The 12,365-nt window shown below is 42.0% G+C and overlaps 1 long non-coding RNA gene across 3 annotated transcripts in view; it reads right to left on the bottom strand.

Annotated features, from left to right (window-relative positions):
• Nucleotides 1-11,481, bottom strand: part of LOC137853528 (uncharacterized) — a 174,785-nt gene extending 163,304 nt beyond the window's left edge. The window contains exons 1-2 of one of the 3 annotated variants that reach the window (XR_011094549.1): nt 11,333-11,481; nt 94-246 (exon numbers count right to left, since the gene is read on the bottom strand). This is a non-coding gene — a long non-coding RNA (uncharacterized lncRNA). Of the gene's footprint in view, nt 1-70; nt 247-11,332 lie in introns of all 3 variants that reach the window. The other 2 variants (XR_011094548.1, XR_011094547.1) reach the window with 2 other exon arrangements.
• Between the last annotated feature and the right edge of the window lie 884 nt (nt 11,482-12,365).

The following is a 12,365-nucleotide window of genomic DNA, read 5'->3' as shown; positions in this document are numbered from 1 at the left end:
ATAAAAAATGGTGTTTTGTGTTGTTTTATTGTGTTTTTCAGTTACTTTATCAGTAGGTTAATGATTTTACCTGTCACTGAAGTTGTCACTTACATGGGTCTTTGAAGTGAAGTATCAGAGGATTTTTGAAGGAAGATGAAGCCAGATGTTGGGATGCCACACAGATGGGTATGAAATCAAGACTGGGGTACAGCAGTTCTGCACAGATAAATAGCTGAGATAGCTCTTAGCGATCAGGCTCAGGCACTAAAAAAATAAATAAATAAATAAATATAATGAGAATTTCTTAGTCCAGGAAAGGCAACATTGTACTTTCACTACTTGAGCTAACAGGCTAACTCAGGTGTCTTCACTCAGCCCTGCCAGTAACACCCAAGCAAATAGCCTGTACTGAAAAAAAAGAGGTTAGCAGAGACCAGTCAGAAGATGAAGGAAAAGGTAAAACCAGAGCATGTGAGCTTGTATCGGCAGACCTTATTATGAGTCAGAGAAAAGAGCTTAACAGGAGCTGGTTCAAGTGAAACAACTGCTTTCGCAACTGACCCCAGAAAACACTGCAGGGAAATGAAGTGGGTTATTGGAAAGTTGGTGGAAAAGTTTATTTGCTAATTATACCAGCTCACTTATTGAAAGCATTTTGCAAACTACTCTATGCAACCCACTTTCAGCAGATGCACACTGAAAGTATGTGAGCACAAAACAGTTCAGTGAGGGTTCAGTGGGCGTTCTCCCAATTTACAGCGTTTGCATCACTTGGTTACTACACGAGTGCTGACCTCTGCCTCTCTGTTAATAGAGACCTCCCCCTGCTCCACGTACATCCTCAGCTCTCCCAGGGGGACACACACACAGACCCTGGAAGGCATCTGAGTAACTGGGAGGTTACATAAGGAAAGCCCCCTCACCACAGTTCAGCCCCCCTCAGCAGACAACTCGAAGGCGCAGGATATAAGGGGAGATACCCAGGGTGAAGGCAGGGAGGATTGAAGAGGTCCATAGCTCACACAAGAGGTGAAAAGATATAAAACCAAGGGAAGGAGGAGACATGAAAATTGTACATAGATAAAGACAGAGGGTGAAGAACCATGAGGGAAGGAAAAGGGAAAACAAAAACCTGACAGGTCAGTCAGAGCTAATTGTGGATAGTCAGCAGGGTAGGGAAGAACAAACTCTGCAAATAAGGGGGAAGAGATGATAGCTTGAGGCAGCTGAGTCTATGAGGAACAGGAAAATGGGATCTGCCATCCAGGTTCAGAAAGGCAACAGCAAAGGACATGCAGTAAATGTATTTTTCTTTCCCCTTGTTAGAGCATTTATCACTGTTAGAGCAGACAGATGATAGCACATGTGAATCATTCCACAGCTGAGGTGGGGATCCCAGGCCAGCACAATCTGTAGCTCAGCACAGGATGTTATATTAGCAGAGATTCTGATTTCCAGAGGTCCCGAGCTCCTAATCTGAAGCCTCACAGCTATCAAAGGCAGCTGCTTTCCCCCAAAAAGCTGTCCTGCAACACTGCACCTGAGAGTTATTTTGCTGGTCTTTTCCTCCTGATGTTGACAAATCAGGCCGCAGCTCAGAGCACTGCAGGACAAGACCGGCCACTTGGCTAAAGGCTAAAAAAATGTGGGAATAAGGAGAGGTGGATCTGTTCTTGGAGGCAACACATTTCAGGTATGCTCCCAGGCAAGCTGCTCAACTGCGTGATGCTTCATACATAAGAGATGAGAACATCTAATTCTGTAATTCCCAGGAATATTGGCCTGGGTGCGCAACGTTCACTGAGATGCTTTGAGGAAAGGTCTAATTTTAAGTCCAGAGAGTTGACATTTACTTGATTTTTCCCAATCTGCTGTTTCTTAGAACTCCAAATCTAAAGGGATGGGATGGTTTAGGCAACTGGCGATATCGCTGTCATAATAGCTACATCATGGCACAGGCAGCCCCAGCTCATAAGGCGGTAGGAAGCACACGAGTTGGTAATATAAAAAAGGACTGGCAGCACAATGCAGTGCGTGGATGCCAGATTCATTGCTCACTGAAAGCTGCATTTTCAAATCCAGCATTTGCCTCATGTCTGTGTTTAAGCTGTTAAAGGAAAAAAAAAAAATAAAATACTAGAAAAGAATTGTAGCTCTGAGACTGTGTGTTGCTCTTGATTCTTTCAACACAAGGAAGAAAGTGGGGTTTCTGCACTGAAATACCAGTGAAGTCTGACTGAAGTGAGCTTTCTGTTGGCATTCTAGCTGCTCCTGTCTTTGTGAAAGCTATCAGGCAAGTGTTTTTTTCTTTTCTTTGTGAGAGATTTAATGAAGCTGCAGACATCCATTTTAGCCAAAGTGATTTCATCTCTTTTTCCTCAAAGGCTGCCCAGTCGAAGAGTTATCATCAGACTTTTTCTCCTTTTCATTGCAATCACTGTCACTGGTTTGTACCAACCTTCTGTTCGCTTCTTCCAGCCCTTCCCCAGACCTGCAATCATCAAACAGTTCAGATATTGACCAGAAAAAAAAAAATAGCACAACTAAAAAATACTAGAGAAATGAAAACTCAAGCTAGTCTGTAGATCTGTACACACTCTGCATCACATTGAAGATGTTTAAGAGAGAACCTACAAGCTACTTCCCTGTGTTTGGGGACACAAAGATTCAGACTCATGTCTTGGCCTCATTTTGCACCAGGATAGCACAACTACAGGACAGAAAAAGAATTGCAAACAGGTCTGATTACAGGACCAAGAGCCAGGAAAGCATGAGTATCAACATTGTCATCAGATTTTCCTGTGTAAATCTGCTAATTTGAATGCCTCTTCATTCTTTGTCTGTATGAAAACAGGCAGAGTTGCCTACTCTTAAATAAGTCTCAGAGTTACTGGCAGAGAAATCCTACGGCCAACAAAGTGCAAATGTGATGCTTGAGCACTTGTCAGGAGCTCAATATGTAAGTACTGAGATTACAGAGAGGAATTGCAGGCAAAAGGGGGCCTGTCCTCAATCTATGAAGATGTTTCATGGAGGCCTCAGCAAGTTCAAACTTGATCTTGTAGGCAGGGAAGTCCTACCAGCTGGAGATTTATTTTCTTACTTGTATCGCTGCATCAAAGCCAGAAGCATTTCCTTTCTGCCACTTGGGTTTGCAAAAACGTTCACGGAAAACTCTTCACTCAACAACCAAAACTTTTTTTCCTGGCCCAGAGACACATAAGAAATGTTGAGTGAAAGAGAACAGAGAAACAGAAGTCTTTCACTTCTTTATGTAGAGTTTTATTAGTTACCAGAAAAGTTAAGTGAGGCTTAACTGCCTGTTGGACAAGATCCTCTTACTCTGTAAGTTTCATGGGCTGTGACATTGCAGGCTGTGAACACTTAATTTGAGACTGAAAATTTCCAGAACAAAACAAAAAAGAAGCTTCTGCAAAGCTTGTCATCCACCTTATTCATCTTGTCCAAGACAGGACTATCTTTTCTGTATGTCCAAGACTGTCCCACCAGATGTTAATTTTTCCAGATTTTTTTTTATTCAGTGAAGAATGTCTTAATTAGCAATCAAATTAAGTAAAAATTAAGGGGAATCTACAGAAATTAATCATAGCATAAAATATTCAGGATGACTAATCACTTTTTTTAAGGATATGTTACAAAGTAACTTTGCCTGGTGTAAGGTACAGCTACAAGTAGATATTTAAACAATTTAAAAACATGGATCATGAATCCACCAGGCTCAGAAACACGGTTTACTTGAGTCAGTTGCACTGCCAAAAGATGTGCCCTCAAGATTCAGAATGATCAGGTCCTGCCCATATGCAAGAGGATCACCCAGCTGCAATTTCCTTAAAATCCCTAAATGAAGAGGGAAGATGACAATGCTGAAAATTGTGCACAGCTGACTTAAATCCTACTAGCATTTGCTTAGAAGTGAAAATAACTGTAGAAGCCAATTTGAAAAGAATGGAGAGTTTGTTTCAAAAATTTATTTTTCATCATGTGACGTTAAATTTGCAGAGTGCAAAATACTAGTTGGGAGGAAAAATACTCTTAGCTCATCTGGAGAGAGATCCATCTTACATCAGGGCAATGTAAACAAATACAGAAAATGTAACAGTGCGGATCTCTTGTTTATTTAAATGAGCTGTATTCCAAGCCACAGTCATTTATCTGAGAGGTAGTTCATAATTCTGTAAAGACAGCCTACAGAAGCAACAGAATTAAACTCCAAAACAAGATATAGTCATCAGCTAATGGAAATATGCTTGCTAAAAGCAAAAGACTGTTTTCTCCAGCAGCGTCAGAAAAAGACACAAGCATTAAAATACAGAACAATATTCAACGTGATGAAAAACATAAGCAAAAAAATCAAGAGACTATGTTCTAGCCTGAGATGAAGTGTTTAGATAACAGACAAAACAGCTCTTTCTGATGCATGTAATTGCTCCTGAAAAGCACAAGCAGAATGTGAGGTTACGAAATTCCCCCAGAAATATAGAAAGGCTAGCAGGAGACTTTGCTGAGCGTAATAAAGTACTTGCAGTAATCGCTACTCTTAAAGCATAGTTGTCCAGAAACAGTCTAAAACATTCACAGTTTATTGGGGAAAATCTCTCATTTTCTAGGCCTTTAGAGGACCCACTATAGCTGCTGCATCAGCCAAGCTCATGTAAAATAATTAAAAGAGCTTGAGAAGCGAAAGGTGAGTTGAAGAGAATTTAGAACAAATCAATAAATGAACAGTAACGTGTCACTGGGATTAGAAGTTACATGTCCAAGGGCTCTAAAGCAAAGACATTACTGAGTTATTGATGGAGGCCTGTAACCAAGTCCCAACTTCTACCTCAGTATCTTGAGGAAGAAAAGGTAAAAAATTAGACCTTTCTCCCCAACTCCAAGAACTCCATAAAAAACTCAGGGAACTACAGATCAGTAAACCTGACATCTGCAGTAGATAAGTTGCTAGAAACAGCAATAATGAATAAAATCAGTAGAAACGTATAAATAAGATATGCTGGGGAAGGATCCAACAGTTTCTGTTAAAGAAGTCACTTCCCACAGATTTAATGAAATCTTCAATCAGCATGACCAATGTGGGAAAGCAGGACAAGTGAGGTGATGAAGCTTTCTGATGAAGCAGCACCGCTCAGAACAGTCAAAACTGGAGACAGCTGTGAGGAGCTGCAGAAAGATGTCATGAACTCAGGTGAAATTCTGTAGTGGTAAATGCCAACTATTGCACGTGGGGAAGAAAAAAAAATTAGTTATAGGTACACAGTGCTCAGCACCACTGAGGAGAGAAATCTTAGAGTCACTTGGAATAATTAGAAAAGGTCACCTCAGTGTTCAGCTGCTGTCAGAAATGCCCAGATGGGTTTTTAGAAACTGCTAGGAAAAAGTTGAGAGAACGACAGAATGAAAAAACAAACACACACACAGCTATGTTACTAGATAAATTGAAAATGCACCAGGATGTTGAATACTTCTAGTCTCTCTTTTTAGAGCACAGAATACATAGAAATGTTGTAAGGAAGCATGGAAAGCCTGACCATAGGCACAGAAAAGTTTTTCTTTCAGTGAGGAACCAGACTGTAACTCATCATACTGGGGAGAAAAAAAAAAAAGCATGAACGGTATTAAGAAGGTGAGCAGGGAATTAATGCATTACACCATTATACACAGAGTTGGAGGCACTCAGTGAAATTATCAGGTAGCAAAATGTAGAGAAAAAATAAAATTCTTCACATAACACAAATTGTGATATTTGCTATCACAGGATGTTGTGAAATCCAGAACTATAAGTGGGTTTGAAAAGGGATTAGACGAATTAACAGAGAGAGACGTCTGCCAGGTACTATTAAATACAAAGTAGCCCCTGGTTTAAGACATTTCTAGAGTCCTGATTGCTGAAAGCTTAGAGAGGAAATCTTCAGGGTGCTTCTCTGGGATTTCAGAAGGTGATGCTGTTATTGCCTTGTACTGTGGCTGTTCCTCAAAGGTCACAAGTAGATGCTGGCTATCTATTATGCTGAGCATGTACTCACGTAAGAAACAGACATTCTCTGCCCTCAAGAATATCTGCTTTGCCTGAAAATGTCTGGGACCAAAGCTCTAAAAGCCAGGAAACTCAGCCCTGACTTGCTGCTGAATGGGGGTAAAGCCTAAAACTGGATTTATATGTAATTTGTACCCCAAATTTCTCCATTTACACTGAGGGAGTTGCAATAGTTGAACACAAACTAAATTATTTGGAAGGTTAAAATGAGCAGAGACCAAAAAGGGGGAAGTGGCTTGTATTTTGACAACATGTTTTAAGGTCTGCCTTTGAAATAAAGCACGGCTCATTGGAAACTCCCCATGCCTACTAAAACAGCCAAACATCATTAGCCTTAACACTAAATGACGACTTTAGTCACACTATTATAAACATGCTCCTCTGTGGGCCAGAGACAGGTTAAACTGTACTGCTGCATTACACGTGGCAATACTTTTCAGAGTGATTGCTCATTGTCAGTGACCAGAAATGGTGAGACTGGATAAATAGTACTAAGATCTTGCAAAGGAAACAATTCCCCTGAGTATGTAGATGTATTTAACTTGGACTTACTTTAACAAATAAAAGAAAAGGAGGTCAATTCTTGATTGGTCATTGCTAGTTGCAATAAAATCCGAAGCAGCAAGTTTGCAGTTCAGTGTGAGTGAAGAAATGGGTTCAGGTCAGAAGTGGTTGATGCTGAGCAACCTGTGCTTTATAGCTATCACAGGTGGGGTGAGGTTAGCAGGGACCTCTGGAGGCTGGCACAGGGGCACCCAGAGCAGGCTGCCCAGAGCCATGTCCAGGTGGATGTTGAACATCTCCAAGGAGGAGGCTCCACAGCCTCTGGGCAGCCTGTGCCAGTGCTTCCATCACCACACAGCACAGGAGGGCTGCCTGGTGCTGAGGGCAGCTCCTATGCTCCACCTCATGCCAGTGGCTCTTGTCCTGGCACTGGGAACCACTGAAAAGAACCTGCCTCCAACCTCTTTGCACCCTCCCTGCAGGCAGATACAGACAGAAATAGATATACTTTAAGATCCACCCCCCAGGCCTTCTCTTCTCTAGGCTGAACAGTCAGCTTCTCTTCATAGGATAGGTGCTCCAATCCCTTGATCATCCTGATTGCTCTCCATTGGACTTTTCGCAGTAACTCCATGTCCCTCTTGTACTGGGGAGCCCAGAACTGGACACAGTACTCCAGGTGCAGCCACACCAACACTGAGCGGAGGGGAAGGATCACCTCTCTTGACCTGCTGGTGATATTTTGCCTAATGTAGCCAGGAATGTCATCAGCCTTCTTAGCAGCAAGGGCACATTGCTGGCTCATGTTCCACTTGGCACCCACCAGGATCTCCAGGTCCTTTTCTGCCAAAATACTTCCCAGCTGGGTGGCCCCCAGCATATACTGGTGCCCAGGGTTGTTCCTGCATTGCTCTGCACTTCTCCTTGTTGAACTTAATGAGATTTCTCTCAGCCCACCTCTCCAGCCTGCTGAGGTCCCTCTGGATGGCTGCATGGCCCCTGGTGAGTCAGCCACTCCCCCCAGTTTCATGTCATCTGCAAACCTACCCCAAAGTTACTGAGGGTGCACTCTACCACATCATCCAGATTGTAAATGAAGATGTTAAGCAGGACTGGACCCAGCATTGACTCCTGGGTTACTTCACTCATTACTGGCCTCCAACTAGATTTAGCACTGCTGACCACTATCCCCGGGCCTAGTCATTCAGCCAGTTTTTGATCCACCTCGCTATCTGCTCATCCAGCCCACACTTCAACAGCTTTTCTATGAGGATCTTACAGGGGACAGTGTAAAGGCCTTACTGAAGGCAAGGAAGACAATATCCACTGCTCCCTGCTCATCCCTCAGGCTGAGGATTTCATTGTACTAGTTTATCAGTTTGGTCAAGCATGACTTCCTCTTGTTGAATCCATGCTACCTACTCATGATGATTTTCATCTCCTTCCCAGGGACTGAGGTGAGGTTGACCAGCCTGTAGTTCCCCAGGTCCTCTTCAGTCCTTCTTCAGTCCCTTTTTGAACTTAGGGGTTGACATTTGCTTTGCTCTTCGTTATTGTGAGTGACCTTGCAATCACACCTGCCAGCTCCCTCAGCAGTTGTGTGCACATCCCATCACAGCCCATGAACTTATGAATGTCCAGTTCTCTCAGGCATAGGTTAAGGTCACCACAAGTGCCTGTTCCAGTCCTCATTCACAGGGACACTTGGCACACACCAGAAGGATGCTCAGTTTTTTTTAAGTTTTGTAGCCAGAACATCAGCATGTTTCAAGCAGACCACAGGTGATACAAGGAGGAATAAGCAACTTAGGAACTGATCTGAAATGAATCTAAACAGTGTGAGCTACCTAGCGACAGATGGGGAAATGAAAGAAGGACCCTCCTGCTTTATGTCACATCCTCCATCACCTGTTGCCCTCCCCTATTTATCATTTCCCACACACACCATTCTCTGACTTCCTTGCTCAGTATCTGATATCACTTCTCCCTTCCTGACAGGTAAACACTCACCACCTTAGATTCCCCAGGGTGGATTCCAGCTAATGACCTACAGAAAAAAGATTTCTAAGCCTGTTAGAAATGCCCTAATCTACTTTGCCCTTCCTCTATTTGACTGGTTTGCACTGCAGGGCATTACTTGTTCTATTCTCAAACATAAAGAGCATTAAAGGCAGCAAATATAAATCATGATAAAAGACTATGGAGAAATCAAAATCCTTCCTCTTTCTCTGGATCATTGCCTTTTTCAAGAGAAACTTGAGTTCATAGTAGATAAAAAACAATGCACTGAGCTAAATTATCTGAAACAGAGCACGAGTAATGAGCAGGAGGACTTGCATTGCCACGGCACCTTTAATCTCCTGTTAGGGCAGACGGTCTCATAAGAAAGAAATAAAATTTAAGAAAAGAAACAACACTACTTCCCTTCTTGCTGATGTGCCACTGCTTCTGGAGTGGACAGTGTATGGGCCTCCCTGTTGTTTGCAACAGCACTGCAGAATGGTTTGAATATGAGGTTTGAATGGTTTGGGTACAGCATACAAGGAGCATCCATTCAGCTGGAATTGCTCTTAGCTACAGTGACTGAGCCCAAACCACACCTGACATCTGTCAAAAGTGCCACAGGGTTTGTACAGCTACAGACAGCACCTTGCTGCAAGAAGAGTCCAGGACGTGCTGACAGGAGGAAGCTGTGTCCTGCAGTCCTGTTCCACACGCTTCGTGCTTCAACCCACACCCCAAAAGCCTCTGCAGCTGCACTCCCAGCACCCCTCTTTCACTCTGCTTCCTCACTTAACCCAAGCCCCACATACCATAGACCCCTTCCCAGCTCTCTCTCTCCAAGAAGGCTGGCTGGGAGGTCCCCATACATCTTTCTCACACAAAACCAGAGCATTTCAAAAATATTCATACAGAACCAATCTGGGACTGTGCACAAGATAGGTTTAAAGTACAGGCATAGGTGTTGTCACATTTTTAAGATAGATTTATCTGGATAATCACTGTAAGCACCTGAAGGTTTTGGTTGGCAGTAGCATTTGGGAGGTGCATGTTGGCATTGTGGAAGCAGTCAGCCAAATCAGAGACTGCAGATACATCACAGCAGAGAACAGGCTCGGATCTCAGCTGCAGGAAGAGAGCAACTGGGGTGGGTGAGAGAACACTTCCCACTGCAAGCAGCCCTGAGTTCCCAAACGCACAGGGAGGAGCTGCCCTAAGTATTTCCACTGTAATACTTCAAGCCTTGTATTTTTTGCACCCTCCAGGGGCACAATCCCCACTAAACTTTTTTTTTTCTTAAATAAATAATTTAAAAAGATAGTTTGGCAAAGAACATAAGGAAGATTTAGCATTATATGTCAAAACCGTGTTTCCTGTCAGAGCAGGTCTGCTGTCATTAGAGAAAAGGAACTCATTTTACAGAGAGCAGCTCACAAGCCATGCCAGCGTGTGTGGTGAAGGAAGAAAAACACAAAAACAACAAAAAGAAAGAGGCCTATTTTCAAGTTCAAAACACCATACAAAAGCAAGGTCATGTTTCCAGCAGTTTTGTTGGCATTGGGTTACATCCAGTCTCGACAGTGGCACACAAGGCTTACCAGACATTAGAACGATACCTCACTTGATCTTGCGTGATAGAAAAGGCAAACCACAGAAAGCAGGTGCTAGACAGCGACGCAGCTTCCTCGCAGTTATCTGGTTCACAAACAGCAAACTCTTTAGCCCTGTTATTGTTTCTCTCATTCGCCACATCCTAGCTCCAAAAGCCACTCTAGCTCTCTAAATTGTTAGCAGCTTTTATAGCCAAAGATAAGTATCCATCACTTTTAATTTTCATCGTTGCATCTGTTTTGTCGTTTAGCTGCAGCAGGTTGTATTACAATGGGACGATTAATGAGGAAACGGATACAAACATTTTTATTTCAGATAGCAGCTCACGGACAAGATCTGGAGAACAGAACCAAGCCATATGATTAAAGAAAAAAAAAAAACATATGTACACACACACAAACCTAAACAAATGGACACTGTGTCACTATCTATGAACACCCTGGAAATACACATATCTGTAGCAAGGAAGAAAAAGGTACGTTTTCCACATCTGCCTGGTTGTTGGTGGGGTTTTTTTGTTTGTTTGTTTTCACAATTAATTTGGCCCTTTTTATTTCACATAAATGTCCAGCTCAAGTGTGGCACATCAACAAATAGGGCCATTTATCTTTCAGGGAAAAGCCAAACGCTGCATTTCCATTCAGAAAAGGCAGCATATATAAAATGTACTGCTAATAACAAAGGCTTTTAGAATGAAAAATAGTAATTTCTATTGCTCTCTCTAGGAGATTTGCTCTAAACACAGCTCATCTGTAATTATATTAGAACAGAAATATTTTTTAGTGTTATCATTACCTACAAACCTAAAAGCCCCCCAGAATATTTTACGGTTTCTGCTGGATGGGGGAGACCATGAGCACTACCTGCAGAAAGCAGAAAAGCCTTTCAGATGGCACCCCCCTCCCCAGCCCCTGCTTCAAAATACTTCAATTTGGAAGAATTACTTTAACTTCATTAATATTAGTATTATATTCACTTAGTTGTAAAGATTTTTCTAGGAAAACAAGAATATTCATAGAAATACAGTCACATGTCACAACTATTCATCTAACAAACAAAACATTAAAAAAAAAAAAAAACACACAGATGAAGACTGTAATATTTGACTGAGATAAATAATCTAGCTGAGGACCTATTGGATTCTACACTTTCATGTCAACGAAACATTTGGCCTACCGATGTATTTTTGCCTACTCTGCCAGGCAGGGCTCAGGCTCTGCAGGAGAATACAGCCGTGGATCTCTGCAGGAAGAGAAGACCTTTTTTTTCCAAGTAAAATGTTCCCTAACTCTGCAAGGGAGGTTGGCAGTAGATCTCAAACTCTGGCCTGTCTTTTTAATACCCCTACAATAGCTCAGTTGGATTGAGACCAGCTGTTGGTGCATTACCATTTGTAAATGCTTAAAGCAACTACTCCTTGTTTTCTTGGCAACATGTACTGTGGAAGAAAAAAAAAGCAAAAAAAAAAAAAAAAAAAAAGCACTTTCATTCAGACATTAAGAATTGCTGGATGCCAGCTTTGGCTTACACAAGCTATTGTTTGCACAGCTCTCTTCAACAAGTTTTCACCAAAAAAAAAAAAACAAAAAACTTGTAGGGATAAATTGAGCCCCTAAAATTCTGCTTTGCACCGTCCATTCAGCCCTCATTGGAAACAAGATTCCTTTTTTAACCCAACCATTTCAGGCCACAGGTCCTTCTGGGTTTCAATCTCTACAACACCCCCACAAAATCACCCAGATTGTCTTAGGAATTATAATTATAACTTCCTTACTCACTGTTTTAAAATAACAGTGATTTTTTTGCTTGCTAATATAAGCATAAGAAAGAGATCTGAGCTGTCATTACCCGTGTTCTAAAACCAGAGTTTCAGTATTGAAGGCTTAGGGGAAAAAAAAAAAAAAAAAAGAAAAAAAAAAAAGAAAGAAAGAAAACAAAATGACATTAGGATTATGCTTTAGCATTTGAGAAATACTGCAAGAGTCAAAATACCACAAAGAGCCCCGATTTGGTTGCCACGGCAAAAAGAGCCCAGTCATAGTAGAGAACATACACCAACATTTTAATTATTACTCTTCGGATGAAAACAGCTCCAGTGACCTTTCGTTGCCTCATCCTTTCCAACCACCCCTACTAGAGCTTGGTGTACTGGAAGTGTCTAAGCACGAATGCTAGCATCTCGGTGGTTGCAGCTGCTAGTACAATAGGA

The sequence above is a fragment of the Anas acuta genome, chromosome 3, assembly GCF_963932015.1.
Source record: "Anas acuta chromosome 3, bAnaAcu1.1, whole genome shotgun sequence".
Lineage (NCBI taxonomy): Eukaryota > Metazoa > Chordata > Aves > Anseriformes > Anatidae > Anas > Anas acuta.
The sequence above is the reverse complement of the archived record's forward strand: the minus strand, read 5'-3'. Positions and strand labels throughout refer to the sequence as shown.